This window comes from Chrysemys picta, chromosome 13, assembly GCF_011386835.1.
Source record: "Chrysemys picta bellii isolate R12L10 chromosome 13, ASM1138683v2, whole genome shotgun sequence".
Taxonomy (NCBI): Eukaryota; Metazoa; Chordata; order Testudines; family Emydidae; genus Chrysemys; species Chrysemys picta.
This window is the reverse complement of record NC_088803.1, coordinates 48,128,947-48,143,422: the sequence shown is the minus strand read 5'-3', so window position 1 is coordinate 48,143,422 and position 14,476 is coordinate 48,128,947. Positions and strand designations below refer to the sequence as shown.

The following is a 14,476-nucleotide window of genomic DNA, read 5'->3' as shown; positions in this document are numbered from 1 at the left end:
GCTTGGGGCGGCCAAAACCGTGGAGCCAGCCCTGACTGTGATGTATATATATGTAACTTTTCTGCCAGGGGAATCAGCAACAACAAGGGTGGGCTGAATATCTAGGGGGTTCCTCTTAACAATACAAAACAGACCCGGTTCGAGCCCCCACCCAGGAATCTGGGAAAACTAAACACCACCCCGAGGTGCCTCGAAGAGGCAATACTTCCCCTCTCACAAGCACTGAGTCTGTATAATAAAGGGAAAGGGAACTCAGCATTAAGTTGGGAAAGCACCACAACCACTTTCAAAACATGTGACTATACACAAGCACCCACCCCTCAGTACGTTGAGCAGTGAGAAAGTCTGAACAAATGTTCTTTTAACACCTCTTTTCCCCTCCCCTCTGCTGCACCCCACTCACAATTGGTCCTCCTTGGTCAGCGAAGACCCAGAGTTCAGAGGTGCATACACATGGGTCCACCTTCCACCCCTGAGTGGGGCCGGAGGGGAGGATATCGAGCAATACCTCCCCTGCAGCTGCCACCTCTGCAACTGACACACTGCCGCTGCTATCTCTGGCGCTGCTCGCCACTGTTATCTCTGCCACCGCTGGCTGCTCACTGCCACCTCCGCCACTGTTATCTCTGCTGCTTGCGGCCACCTCGGGGAGGCCACATTCTGAGCTTCCCCCACTTAGCCCAGTTCTTAGTAACCTCAGAGGGTAGCAGGGAAACTCTGTGCTGTCTTTCACTGCAGCGCTGTTCTCATCCTAGGTCTAAGGCTTAGCCCTAAACCTTCTCATCAGTGAGCTCAGCTCTAGTCATCACTGGGCAGAAACAAAGACTCCCAGTTGAGTCCAAACAGCTGTCTTTAAACACTAGAGAAAGGAGGGTCAAAGGGCATCTGGGACTCTTTAGACAGCAGCCATACCGCCAAGTAGGAACCCCTGTCCTCACCCCCCTCAGCTTCAGTTGGATTTGGCATCCCTACCCTCTGCTTAGCTAGTGAGCTTCAGTTTAAGGTGACCATCTCAATCCGGGCATGCGAAGTACAGGTCTGCTGCCCTTTACTCCTACAGGAAGGATAACAACATTTCCTTACCCCTGCGTTCGATACTAAAGTGAATCGTAACCCCAACCCAGCCAAAACTGATCACTTTGGCACCGCAGGTCTATTTGCTAACCACCTAGGTAGAGTAGGGAGGGAGGTGTGTGTGTGTGTGTGTGTGTGTGTGTGTGTGTGTGTGTGTGTGTGTGTGTGTGAGGGAGAACTCAGTCAGAGCCTGCTTACATCTTCGAGGGATCCGACAGGATGCACCACGTGCAAGGGGAGCTGGGAGTGCTCAGCACGATCTCAAGAATAAGGCCCATTGATTCTAGCCATGTGCTGGAAGCTTATAAGAGCTCTTTTTAAATCGATCATTCAAAAAATTCAGTTAGTTGCAATGAATCTTCCAGCCATTAGTGCATACAAACATTCAGTATTTGTAAAACATCATTAGTGCTATAAGGGCTAAGTATCATTATTATTACATTGAGTCTAAATGTCTGGCTTCCAAGCTCACTGCATTTTTCACTGAACTCTGAATCTCTAGTAGACTCTGAAGCTGCGGCTCAAATCAGTTTCTTTATGTCACCTCTGGGATGACCAAGGTAACAAAATCATGTCAGAGACAATGAGCCGGATGCTCACCTGGTGTAAATCACTGAAAGGCACAGAGCTATGCTGATCTACACCAGCTGCGGCTCTCCAGGTGACCGTTCACTGCAGCGACAGCCTGATGCGACAATGCAGAGAATTGTTAAACAAAATGAAAGCATATAAAGAGCTTTAGAACGAAACGCATCGAACGCCTTACACTGATACTAACAGGACATTGTCAGCACAGCGCACGGTTCAAAGTCTGCTTTTTTGAATTAGACTCTCTTGCTTAAATAAATGGAGACTTCAGTATATTAAATGATTTAATGCATTCTGAGCTTTTGCCAGGGATTTCTAATGAAAATGCTGTCCAATATAAAATGCTGGCTAAATTAAACTGTGAAGGGTTTTAATAAACAGCCTGTTGTTATGGTGAACTGTATTAAAGTAATATTTATCTTCATGGTAATGATGTTGCCCTGGGTTTAAACATTTTTATTCGGTTTGAGTTTTCAGATAAAATAGAAGTATTGCATTTAATTTGTCCAGATCTGCAGGGTAGGTTCAATGATTGGGCCCAGCCTTTTGCTGGGCAAGTCAATGGAAGCCTTGGCATTGATTTCGCTGGGAGCAGGATTAGACGTGGTATTTGTTAAGCCTTGGCAAAGAGTTCAGCACTGTGCAGAACACGGAGGGAAATATAGTCCCAGCCTAGAGGGGTGCACAGAATGAGCTCCCAGTCCTGCAACTGTGTCAGCAGAGACCAGTGGTCTCCAACTTTTTGAATTTAAGGGCAACCCAGGATCTACCCTGCCCCTTCCCTGAGACCCCGCCCCTTCCCCAAAGCCCCGCCCACTCACTCCATCCCCCCCTCTCTCTGTCACTCGCTCTCCCCCACCCTCACTCACTTTCATTGGGCAGGGGTTGGGGTTTGGCAGGGGATGCGGGCTCTGGGCTGGGGCCGAGGGGTTCGCAGTGTGGGAGGGGGCTTTGGGCTGAGCTGGGAGCAGAGGGTTGGGGTGCAGGAGGGGGTGAGGGTGTAAGCTCTGGGAGGGAATTTGGGTGCAGGAGGGGGCTCCAGGCTGGGGCAGAGTGTTGGGGTAGGGAGGGGGTACAGGGTGCTGGCTCTGGGATGGGGCTTAGGGCTGGGGGTTGGGGTGCAGCCTCCCACGGGGCAGCACTTACCTCCGGTGGCTCCCAGTCGGCGGCGCAGTGAGGCTAAGGCAGGCTCCCTGCCTACCCCGGCCCCATGCCGCTCCTGGAAGGGAACAACACACTCCTGTGGCCCCTGAGGGGATGGGGTGCAGGCGGTACATGGCGCCGTGCACTACCCCTCTCTGCAAGCACCACCCACACAGCTCCCATTGGCCACAGCTCCCCATTCCCAGCCAATGGGAACTGTGGAGGCAGTGCTTGCAGGCAGGAGCTGTGTACGGAGGGAGCCCTCTACCCCGCCCCACCCCTCCCCTGGGGCCATGCTGGCCACTTCCAGGAGTGGCATGGGGCTGGGGCAAGCAGGGAGCCTGTCGTAGCAGCAGCCCTGCTGTGCCGCCAGAGATCGTGATCAACTGGGAGATCCTCTACGATCGACCGGTTGGTGACCACTGGCATAGATGGCTCCTCTTGTTGAAATGTTTCATAGATTCAGAGATTCCAAGGCCAAAAGGACCATTGTGATCATTTAGATTGGCCTCCCGTATAACACAGGCCATAGGACTGCCCCAAGATAATTTCTAGAGCAGATCTTCTGGAAAAACATCCCATCTTGATTTAAAACGTGTCCATGATGGAGAATCCACCAGAGCCTTTGGTAAATTGTTCCAGTGGTTAATTACTCTCACTATTAAAAATGTACATCATATCTCCAGTCTGAATTTGTCTAGCTTCAACTTCCAGCTGTGTTATACCATTCTCTGATAGATCGAGGAGCTTATTATTAAATCTTTGTTCCTTGTGTAGGTACTTATAGATTGTAATCAAGTCACCCCTTAACCTGCTCTTTGTTAAACTAAATAGATTGAGCTCCTTGAGTCTATCACTCTACGGCATGTTTCCTAATCCTTTAATCAGTCTCATGGCTACTCTCTGAACCTTCTGCAATATATCAACATCCTTCTTGAATTGTGGATCAGAGCTGGACACAATATTACAGCAGCGGTCGCACCAGTGCCATAAAATAACCTCTCTACTCCTACTTGAGAGTCCCGTGTTTATAGATCCAAGGACTGCATTAGCCCTTTTGGCCACAGAGTCACACAGAGCTCATGTTCAGTGGATTATCCACCACAACCCCCCAATTCTATTCAGACACTGCATCACCCCAGGATCGAGTCCCCCATTGTGTAAGTAGGGCCTACATTCTTTGTTCCTCAATGTAGACATTTAGGGTACGTCTATACTTACCCTCTGGTTCGGCAGCAAGCAATCGATCTTCTGGGATCGATTTATCATGTCTTGTCTAGACGCGATAAATCGATCCCGGAAGTGCTTGCCATCAATGCCGGTAATCCTGCTCCACGAGAGGAGTAGGCAGAGTCGACGAGGGAGCCTGCCTGCCGCGTGTGAACCTGCAGTAAGTAGCTTTAAGTTCGAACTAAGATACTTCGACTTCAGCTACGTTATTCACATAACTGAAGTTGCGTATCTTAGTTCGAACTGGGGGGTTAGTGTGGACCAGCCCTTACATTTAGCCATATTAAAATGCCTATTGTTTGCATGCACCCAGCTCACAGAGCAATACAGCTTGCTCTGTATCAAATGCCCTGTTCTCTTCATTATTTACCACTCCCCCAATTTTTGTGTCATCGGAAAACTTCATCAGGGATGATTTTATGTTTTCTTTCCTTTTAACATTCCTGTTGTGTGGATCATCCCACCCAGTTTCAGAAATGCCAGGTCAAATTTATGCTCATCCATAAGCAATTCCAATTCCTCTAGTTTGTTACCCAAGCTCCTAGCATTAGTGAAGAGGCAATTAAAGAATTTCTCCTTTTCGTGTTCTTTGGTTAATGTTGGTCTCAACATCTCAATTTCGATTGGCATGGAGCCACACTGAAGTCGGCTGGGCATTTGAGGGGCATGAGAGTCTCTTTGCGTTGTTCCAGTTGCAAGAGCAGGCCCAAATATTTTTTACATCTTCCTTTTCTAAGGGCCACACCTTAGAGCAAGGGCGTCATGGTTTGGCCCTATGCATATAAGCCAATAATAGTGCAACTCAAACAACTTTAATTGGTCCTGATTTCTAGGGTTCAAATCTTATTTAGCCAAATGTATCTGCCATAATAATGGTTCTTTTAAAGAGCAATTCTTTCATTGACTTACCTGTATATTTCTGGAATAACTACCTGGCACTCAAAGAAACATAGGGGATGGGTGGTTGGTACCCATAGCAACTGGAGACACACTCTTCCACCTGGCATGAATGACAGAGGGGATGAGTTGGGGAAGGGCTGAGGGGGGGATTGGAACCAGACTGTGAACCCCTTTGCTCACATGAGAAGTTAATGGGACTGTCCCTATAACTGCTTGTCAATGCGAGTAAGGTGCACCCAGCCTGGTCCTCAATTTCTTACGTTGGTAGTGCTGCTTTGTGCAATCACCTGATATCTGCATTTACGGAAAGAAAGCAACATTTGCCAAGGGAGCTGATAAATTGGGTATCTCCCAAACTGCGTAGCTGAAATGCTGCAGACGTGCAGCAAAAAAGTGTTTGACAAGCTTGACTGTGTGAGATTCTGATGATCACTCTACTTCCATCATTTCCAAGGTGCCTTATCGAGATATTTTTTCACTTACTGTTTTAGGGATTTTCAGGTGATACAGATGAGTCTCTTCCTTTCAAAGTCCATAAAAGTCAGGCATTAGATTGCCTGAGGGATTGAATATAGGATATAGAGCCTTTAACTCACAGACTGGGCTTGGATTCAGCTAGCGTGAAGCAGTGTGGTACGCTGACCCCTATCTCAAGCTGCTATCTTCTCCGGAATTTCAGCCTTTCTTCTCTCTCTCTGTCTTTAAGGCTACGTCTACACTAGCACTTATGTCAGCAAAACTTTTGTCGCTCAGGGGTATGAAAAAGCACACTACTGAGCGACATCCATTTTGCCAGCATAAGCACTCGTGTGCACAGCGTTATGTTGGTAGGAGACACTCTCCTGCCGACATAGCTACTGACGCTCGTTGAGCTGGTTTTATGATGTCGACTGGAGAGCTCTCTCCCATCAGCATAAAGTGACTACATGGGGACTCTTGGCACAGCTATGCTGGCGCAGCTGTGCCGCTGTAAGCCTGTAAGTGTCGACATGGCCTAAGTGTCTAGCTGTTCCGGTTGTAAAGGAAACCTTATAAACGTGAACTGAGCGTAACCAATGCAGAGGTATCCGGGTGAGTCTGCAGAGAGCCTGGAACAATAGCTCCAAGAGGTGTGAACTGCCATAATTCATCTCAGAGAGGTGTTAACTGGGATGCCTAGTGATGGTCACTTACATGGCAAGATTGTTAACTCTTTCAGAAGGAAAGGAGAGGGAGGGTCACCAGCGCCTCCCCCTCTCCTCCAGTGCCTCTCTCCTGCCGCCATCAGCTGTTCTGCGGTGTGCAGGAGGCGCTGAGGGGGATGGAGGAGGACTGAGAGCAGGGTGCACTCGGGGGAGGGGGCAGAGTGGGAAGAGGTAGGGCAGGGCGGGAAGAGGCAAGGTGGTGTTGGGGCTTTGGGGGAAGGAGTAAAGTGGGAGTGGTGTCTGGGGTGGAGATGGGGTGAGCACACCCTCTCCCCCTGGAACATTAGAATGTCGGCGCCTATGCACAGACTTGTGTGATTTACTGTAACCGACTTCTCATTTTGCTGACAGAAATGTGTGGTACCCTTGGGACATACCACCACTTGCTTTTATCCCCTGTCAAAAAGGAGCACATGGGCACATTCCCGCCCCAGAGAGGAGAAGCCACGCCCGAGGAGGCCAGTGGAGCCCAATCCTATTCTGAATCTCTGCACATTCTACTGTGAGCAATATCTCATTTTGATGACTCACCTGGGCAGAGCTGATTTTTGTGGGTGGAGCCTGACAAATGACCTGTTTTTCCCCTCAATTACACCCTGGCTCATCAGTTTGAATCCTGGTAGACTCAACTACTTTACCAAGCGGTGGCTGTCCGGTGGCCTCAGGGAAATGAGGCTGGTGAACCCAGTCCAGTTCCTAGTACACACCTACCCACAGAATCATCACAGAAACCACCATCGCCATATGTACCAGCTGGCATCTGTACTGACTGTCTAAGCAGGGAACCCAAACATAGAATGGATGTGGAGTCTAATCTGTCACCGAGAGAACACAGCTCCTTTGTGTCACAACTGAGGCACATCGACAAAGAGGTGTGGGGAAGCTGCCCTGCCCCCGAGGGATCTGTGGATAAAAAGATGATGCTCATCTGCAGTTCTGCGAATCTAGCACTTTTCAAGACCGCAAACGGCAGTGCGGAGGGGTTACAGTCTGAAGTTGCAGGGAGCAACTTTGTATTTTTCTCCAAGAAGATCTTTGAAGCTAGTAGGCAACTGGTGTGGATGGTGCCTTTACCAGCTCCTTTGGCTCTCACACTTATTATCTTGTGTAGACTGGTATCCTCTAAGTGAGTGTATTGAGCCAATGAAGTATTTGGAGGTTCGACTCATTAAAATAATCATTTTGTTTGGGGGCTGAACTACGATGATTTTAACAGACCCTTGTTAAAAAATTATAGCAATTCTGTCTTTTTGTTCTGTGTTTGTACAGCGCCTGGCACAGTGGGGTGCTGGTCTCTGACTGGGGCTCCCAGGTAGAATGGCAATGCAAATAATCATCATTATAATTCTGTTGCTGAAGGTCACAAACAGTTTGTGGCCAGGGCATGGAACAAGAGGCTTTATAGTTTTTTTCATGAAACTGATTTATTAACAGCTGGATTGCATGTAATATTAAGCTAAGATGATTCTCCTGTACTCATATAGCAGCAGCAGCAAAATAATACAACTGTCCAGATCCAACCCGGTGAGCTGGGCGAGTGGGCATTTCTCACTCGTCCCTCTCTCCTCAAGTAAACATCTTCTTTTTCATTCCAATATAGTATTTTGGGGAGAATGGGAAGAAGAGAAGTACAAGAGAACAGGACCTACAATATGTAAAATTAGTTACACAATGGCCTTGGGCTGCTCTAAATTATGCATCTTCATTTCTGGGAAAATGTTCAAGTTTGTCTTTATCCTTGAACGGCTCCTTTGCAGCCTTCTTCCCTTTCTGAGATGCCTCTGCTGTGAGTTTATGGGTTTCCTCTCCTTGCTTTATGTCATTCTCTAAACAATTTTGAGGCTTTTTAAAATCAGGACACTATGGGTGAAATCCCTGATGTGCAGAGGAAGGATTTAGGGCTTCCATTACTGTGTTACCTGTGCACTTCACAATTTTTAATGTAATTATCCTCACAATACCCCTGTGAGCTAGAGCAGGGCTGTTAACCCCATTTTACAGCTTGAGAACTGAGGCACAGAGAGACTAAGTGCCTTGCCTAAAGAAGTCTGTGGTGGAGCAGGAAATTGAAAGGTCTCCCAGGCCAGCACCCTACCCACTAGATCGTTCTCTTCCTCTACTGGCTTTTTTTCCCAGGGAGAAAACTAAGCTATTATGTGAGAGTTTCTTCTACATGAGCTTTGTAAGTGGTCTTATGGTTTTGACCAACAAAGCTGGGGAGGCAGTATTAATCAGACCTAAACCTATCCTAAGGGAACTCTTGGTGAGATCAGTTATTCTCTTCATCTCTAAGCTCGAATGTGCTCGGCCATAAGAAATGGTAAATGAATTTATCAGGATGGCTATGGCCAATCCCAATGGAGGGCTGGGAGCATGGAGCCTGTATTCAGTGGAGACCCAGTGCAGAGAATGGAGCGCAGAGGTGACATGTTTGTGGCAACTTATGCAACTCAGCAGGCAGACTGCTGCATTTTGGCCCAGTTCACAATGCATCTACAAGATCATGGTTTGTTTGACTTTATTATTCATATTTACCCCCTTTTGTCTAAATGGGCCATTAAGGAATATTCTAAATTCAGACTGGGTTGCTTAGTGTGTTTCACCAGATAAGTCACATTCGGTTCCAGCATGAATACCGACAGTCACATGCACACCTGGAGGGGCCCCATCATGTAGGGAGCTTCGAGAACTGGGGGAAGTCACCACACTTCAGGACATTCTGAATGCAGAGCTCACGAGACTTGTCCACTGGAAGTAGTTGTAACTAAGGATTTCAGAGACTGAACCTAAGAATACTAAAGCAAGGCTGGGTGTCCCTTATAATCCAAAGAACTCACTGGTTCCTACCATCATTATTTTGTTGTTCCTTTCGTTTTCTTGCTATTGTTATTCTGATCCCATTAAATCCATTGTAGTTAAATTACAAGACTTTATTGCCTGATTGGGCATTGAGACATAAAACACAGGAATGAAATGGCTAAAGTGAATTCCTTTAAAAATCCCACTAAGGGTCTATCTTCACTACAGAGTCACCTTGTGTTATCTACACTCCAGTTACTCCTGTCCCAAGGGGCCACGCTGCAAAATACTACTTGAGTTGGTGTGTCTACACTGGCGCTACGCTCGCTTATGTGTGGCAGTTATACTTCTGGGGGCATATCCCATGACTCTTTTGTGCGGCAGTAAGCTGAGCTGTTCTGTGAATCCTTTCCCAATGAATTGTGGGAGAAATTATCTGTCCTTTCTGGGTGCACAGAGAATTATGGGAAGGCACTGGAGTACTAGTGGGACTCAAGAGGAGCTAGCCTGTGTCCACATTTCAGAGTCATGTTAGCAGCTGAAGAACTGTGCTAAATCAAGCTTTAGCCTATACCCTCGGACAGGCCAGCCAACTGGAGTTAAAAGCACCTCCACACTTGACTAAAGGGGTTGTGTGTTGCATACAGGACTCAAGTGAGGGGCAACACTTGAGTTGTAACTCGAGTTAACTCTGCAGTGAAAACAAGCACTGAAAAAAATTGTTTGCATCATTCTCTCAGCTCCAGTTTCCATGTCCAAGCCCTGAACTAGACAGACTTCATAAGGGTTCAGATTCTGTTGCAGCTTTCAGGTTCTGGGGCACCCGGTATTGGCCACTGTCGGAAGACAGGATACTAGGCTAGATGGACCTTTGGTCTGACCCAGCATGGCTGCTCTTTTGTTCTTTTTAGAAGACATGTTTGCACACTAAATGCAGATCTGTTTGCATCCCATGTGTAACAGATGGGAAGAGTGTTTGCAATTCAGACAACAGCGCTTGGCAAAATCCCTCTCTCATTCCTAGAGAAGATGGGGAGACAGTACCAAAGATGTATAAACCTTGTGTCCATGTTCAGGGTAAATCGGATGGATCAGCACTGACCTTGCTTGATATAGTAGCAAATGTGATAATGATATTAGCCTTTTCTTAAATAAAACACTTAAGAATTCTCTAGCATTTTCCATCTTTATGACACTTTCCAGCCATTAACTAATTGATCCTTACAACACCTCTGAGAGGCAGGTGTTATCCTCCATTCAACAGAGGGGGAAATTGAGGCCCAGAGATACATAAAGTGACTTATTCAAAGCTACAATGAGGATCAGCTTTAGCGCTGGTATTAGAATTTAGAGGCTCCTGGCTCCCAGGCCTGTACTCAGCTCCTACAACCAACCCCCTTTCTCTTTTTAAATTGTTCTTACTCTTTTTGAAAATGTAACTTTGCTTCTGTGAGCAGCAAACCACATGTAAGTGTGGGCTCACACCCCTCTAGGTGCTGCAGTAGATCTATTTGCCAGCAGCAGCAGCAACGAACTTTTTAAAATAGTTAAAACAGCAACTCTGTCTTGCGGGCTAAGGGAATAAACAGGTGATCAGAGTCTATTTGGGTAAGGATAAGGGAGCTTTGAAATTAAATCCATAACACTAAGTTGTTATAACTTCTCTAGATACTATTAGTTCTAAGAAGAGCACCTCAATTTGGATGGGTGGATAGTAGCAGCTATTTTAGGAAACAAAATACCCTGGTGGCCTGAATTTATAGGGCTGCAGGGAGGGCATAGCTAGCAACTGCACTCTGCATTGGTCAGCCCATGTATCAGTCTCTCCTGTTCCATGCACCATAGAGTTGAGCAAGGTAGTTACAGAGGATTGCTGGAGGATTGGGAATTCTCCAATTGCAGTAAGGACGGGGGTGGGAATCCATTCTGAGTTTTTCCAATTGTGCATGTTTATATAATGCTTCTAGCAGCCCTTGGCATTCCTGCGAGTATAGCTGCTTCTTATATGAGGAAACTTTGTCAGATAAAAACAATTCAGTGTGACTGGGTTGTAATTAAAATATAAACCATTTCATGGTCTGAATGGTTTCTTCCTTAAGCATGGGTATAAAGCCCCAAACCCAGGCTGACCCCACCAATTTGTTTTTAGAAAAGGGGGGAGGGGCGTGTCTTTATTAGATGTAAAAAGGGGGAGGAGAGGGCTAGCTCAGTGGGTTGTGTATTGGCCTGCTAAACCCAGGGTTGTGAGTTCAATCCTTGAGAGGGCCATTTAGGGATGGGGGCAAAAATCTGTCTGGGGATTAGTCCTGCTTTGAGCAGGGGGTTGGACTAGATGACCTCCTGGAGGTCCCTTCCAACCCTGATATTCTATGATTCTATGAAATTAGAGGTGGCTAAAGTATCTTCTGCAGAGCAGTTGCTGCTGGTCTGTGGAGAGCTGGCTGGTTGCATGACTCCTAAAGTTTACAGGTGCTGAGCTTCATCTGAAAATCAGGATCCTGAGGCTATCTATTCTCCTTGTTTGTAGTTGAAAACCTGCATTAAAAAACTCTAATGATGCCTCTTAAAACTTTCCTGAGGCTTTTTATCCATGTAGGCAGTCCCTGGAGTCAGGGATGGTATGTAATTATAACTGGGAAAAGAGATGGTCCAAGTGACTGTGAGCAGGCAGGGAAAGAGCAATACGACAATCTCACTATGAAGATGTGCACGAAGTCTGAGAGCCCTGGCTCAAGTGCTTTTTGCCTAATTGATATGATTTGGTGTTTGCCATCGCTTTGTCCATGAGGGCCTCATTTTTCATTGAAAACTTTTTTTTTTTTTACAAAAGCCTTTAAATTTCATTAGTTTGCACTTAAAAAAATAAATTTGGCATAATCAGGGAGCTTTTATGGTCTGGCTGCAATAGCGTGACCTGACTGGCAGCAAATCAGCACTTCCACAGACTTTGATGATTAGGAACTTGGGTTTCAAGTTAAAAAAAAAAATACATGAGTTGACTGTCAATGTAATTCCTGCTTCCTATTCATTTCTGAATCATGAGTCATTAACCATGTATTTCTACGGGTGACAATTTTTCATCGGGCCTACCCTACTGACACAACCCTGTATTGTCATATTCCTGGAAGATTCTGCCTTTGTTGACCTATGCACACTTCTCTGTGGTGTGGGACATTTGTATAGCATGGGTCTGGGATTCTATAATTAGGCACATCCAAGTTCTTCACACAGAAAGGTCACAGTCTTGAGAAAGTGTGACTAATGGCATATAAATGTCTCATGAATGGTGACTTATGTCATCTTTTTACATTAAAGCATCTCCTTGTCTTATATAATATTCAGGTTTGGTTTTTTTCCTCCACTCTTTTTACCATTGCAGACAGCCAAAGGTTAAAGTATGGCAGGATCCAACCATTTGCTCAGGTACCAGTAGGGACTTAAATAAATGCCATTTATTTTCAATTTAAGGTGAGCTTTCGCTCAATGTGAAAATACTGGCAGTTTCAATAATAAACCTATAGCCAAGTAAAAGAAACTGGAGTCAATTCTGTTCTCTGTGTAAATCTGGAGTGACTCTGTGTCCTGTCCTGGGAGGTGCTGAGTTACTTGTGCTCAGCACTAATTGGGGAATATGGGAAAGTTCTCAACGAACACTCATGATGGCCATCAGTCCACCATTTTGAAAAACAGCCCAAGAAGGGAGGCTGCTTTAATAGGCTTCAGAGTCTTATTTATATTCCCTTTGAATAAATGCAGCTGATACTTAAAATCGACAGATTTAATGACAGCAGGCTGGCAAAAGGCCAGAACTGCAAATAGTGCCACTAAAAGTCTTCACTGCTATAAAATTTGTTTAATGTAAGAAATCATATTGGGCCGGTTTTTGCCTGGCATTTTTATAATTAGCAGGAGAAATCTTCATTTCATCCCTCAGGAGCAGCCAACGTTTTATGGGAAGCTGCTGTCTTCCAATGAGAAATGGAGGAACAGATTTTATTTTATTTTATTTTTAAGGGGAAGAGGGAATGTTAAGCGCAGCAACTTCGGAGGAGCTTTAACCATATGTCTTTGCCCAATCCCCACACTTTTCAGGGGAGGTTATGGAAAATATGGTCTTACTTTACATCCCTATGTGATTCCATGTGAATAGCTGAAAATATCTGCAGGAAGATATTGGAGTAATGGCACTGGAATAATTCCATTTACACTAGAGTAAATGAGCAGGGTCTGCACCATAAACATTGAACCACATGCTATGCTAATCATTTTCAGTGTTTTTCCTTTTCTCCTACTTGTCATGTGTAAGAGGGGTTAGTTTGCAATCTTTTGTGATATTTCCTCCCTTTATCTTAGTTATGCACAATGTGCCTCAGGGGGCACGAGACCAGGATTCATCACCAAAGTTCGTCCGCTGGTTGGATCATTCATCTCCCCCGGCTTGGGCTGGGTACTGATGGGGAGTGCAACGTGAATGCGGATCCATTTCCTCCCAGTGCAGCATTCTATATGGCGGTCATGCTGCTACTGCCAGTGCTTCCCCTGAGCAGGTGTATATGTTGTGGCTTCATAGACTGAGTTAATTGCACCTTCCTTTGGATTGTTTTTCCGGTGTCCCACCCACCACCTGTTGGGATCTACCCCTGCATCACTGACATCAGTGGGAGCTTGGCCATTTATTTCAGTGGGGGCAGGATCAAGCCCCTTGATATGTCAATAACATTCCTTTTGCCCACTCCCTGAATGCCAAAGCCGTGCGTGTAACCACCAGCCCCCATCTATAGTATGTCCATCGTGGGTCTGATCCATTGGAGTAAACAGCAAGAGTTCTATTGACTTCCATGGGCTTTGGATTAGGCCATTCAAGACCAGTTTACATTCAAGCTGCATTTAACCACTGCAAAATTTGGCCCATTGCCTGGGTGACAGAACACCTAATTCATTAAAGGGACCATATCACATTTTTATATCTATTCCTTTTTAAAAAAATATCTCCACTGTATGTGATGTCATCTGAAAACTACCTATAACAGGTACCTAAAATTGCCTATTTTGTGCCTTTTTCAGATTTTTTTCTTCCTGAAATGAGCCCGGCTGTTTTGTTTTTCTCTAAATAACAATAATGATAAGTTCCTCTGACAATATATAGTGCAGCCTATTGCACCTTGTGGCTCAGAATCATCGGAGAGCTCCCCTACCATATCCCACAGGACCCCCATCTTCCTCTGCAATATGAAACTGGTCCCAGCTATGCGCTTCACTGTTTTCTTTTATAAAAACTAGTTCATCCATCCCTAATGTCCATTACACAGACCCTTGTCTTTCCCTGGCTCATTTTATCAAGAGCCTGAACTACTTGAGAGTCCTCCATTAAACTGAGCTGATGGTTGTTAGCTCTACTGTGCTTACCCCTCTCAGGAGTGGCAGTCACAGCCTTGCAACCGTGGGGAGGCTGATGGGTCCAGAGTTTCTTTATATATGATGACGCGCAGGCATTCTTCGGGGTCCTCTATTTGAAACAGCTTTGTCAGCTGGGTGCCACACTTCAGGAAAGAGGTGGA

The 14,476-nt window shown here is 45.9% G+C and overlaps 1 long non-coding RNA gene across 33 annotated transcripts in view; it reads right to left on the bottom strand.

The window, feature by feature from the left end:
* LOC101947879 (uncharacterized) overlaps positions 1–14,476 on the bottom strand; it is an 88,782-nt gene that overhangs the window by 16,760 nt on the left and 57,546 nt on the right. For 25 of the 33 annotated variants that reach the window (XR_010592356.1, XR_010592349.1, XR_010592355.1 and 22 more), the window contains one exon: positions 1–14,476. This exon is cut by the window's left edge. This is a non-coding gene — a long non-coding RNA (uncharacterized LOC101947879). The other 8 variants (XR_010592357.1, XR_010592360.1, XR_010592362.1 and 5 more) reach the window with 7 other exon arrangements.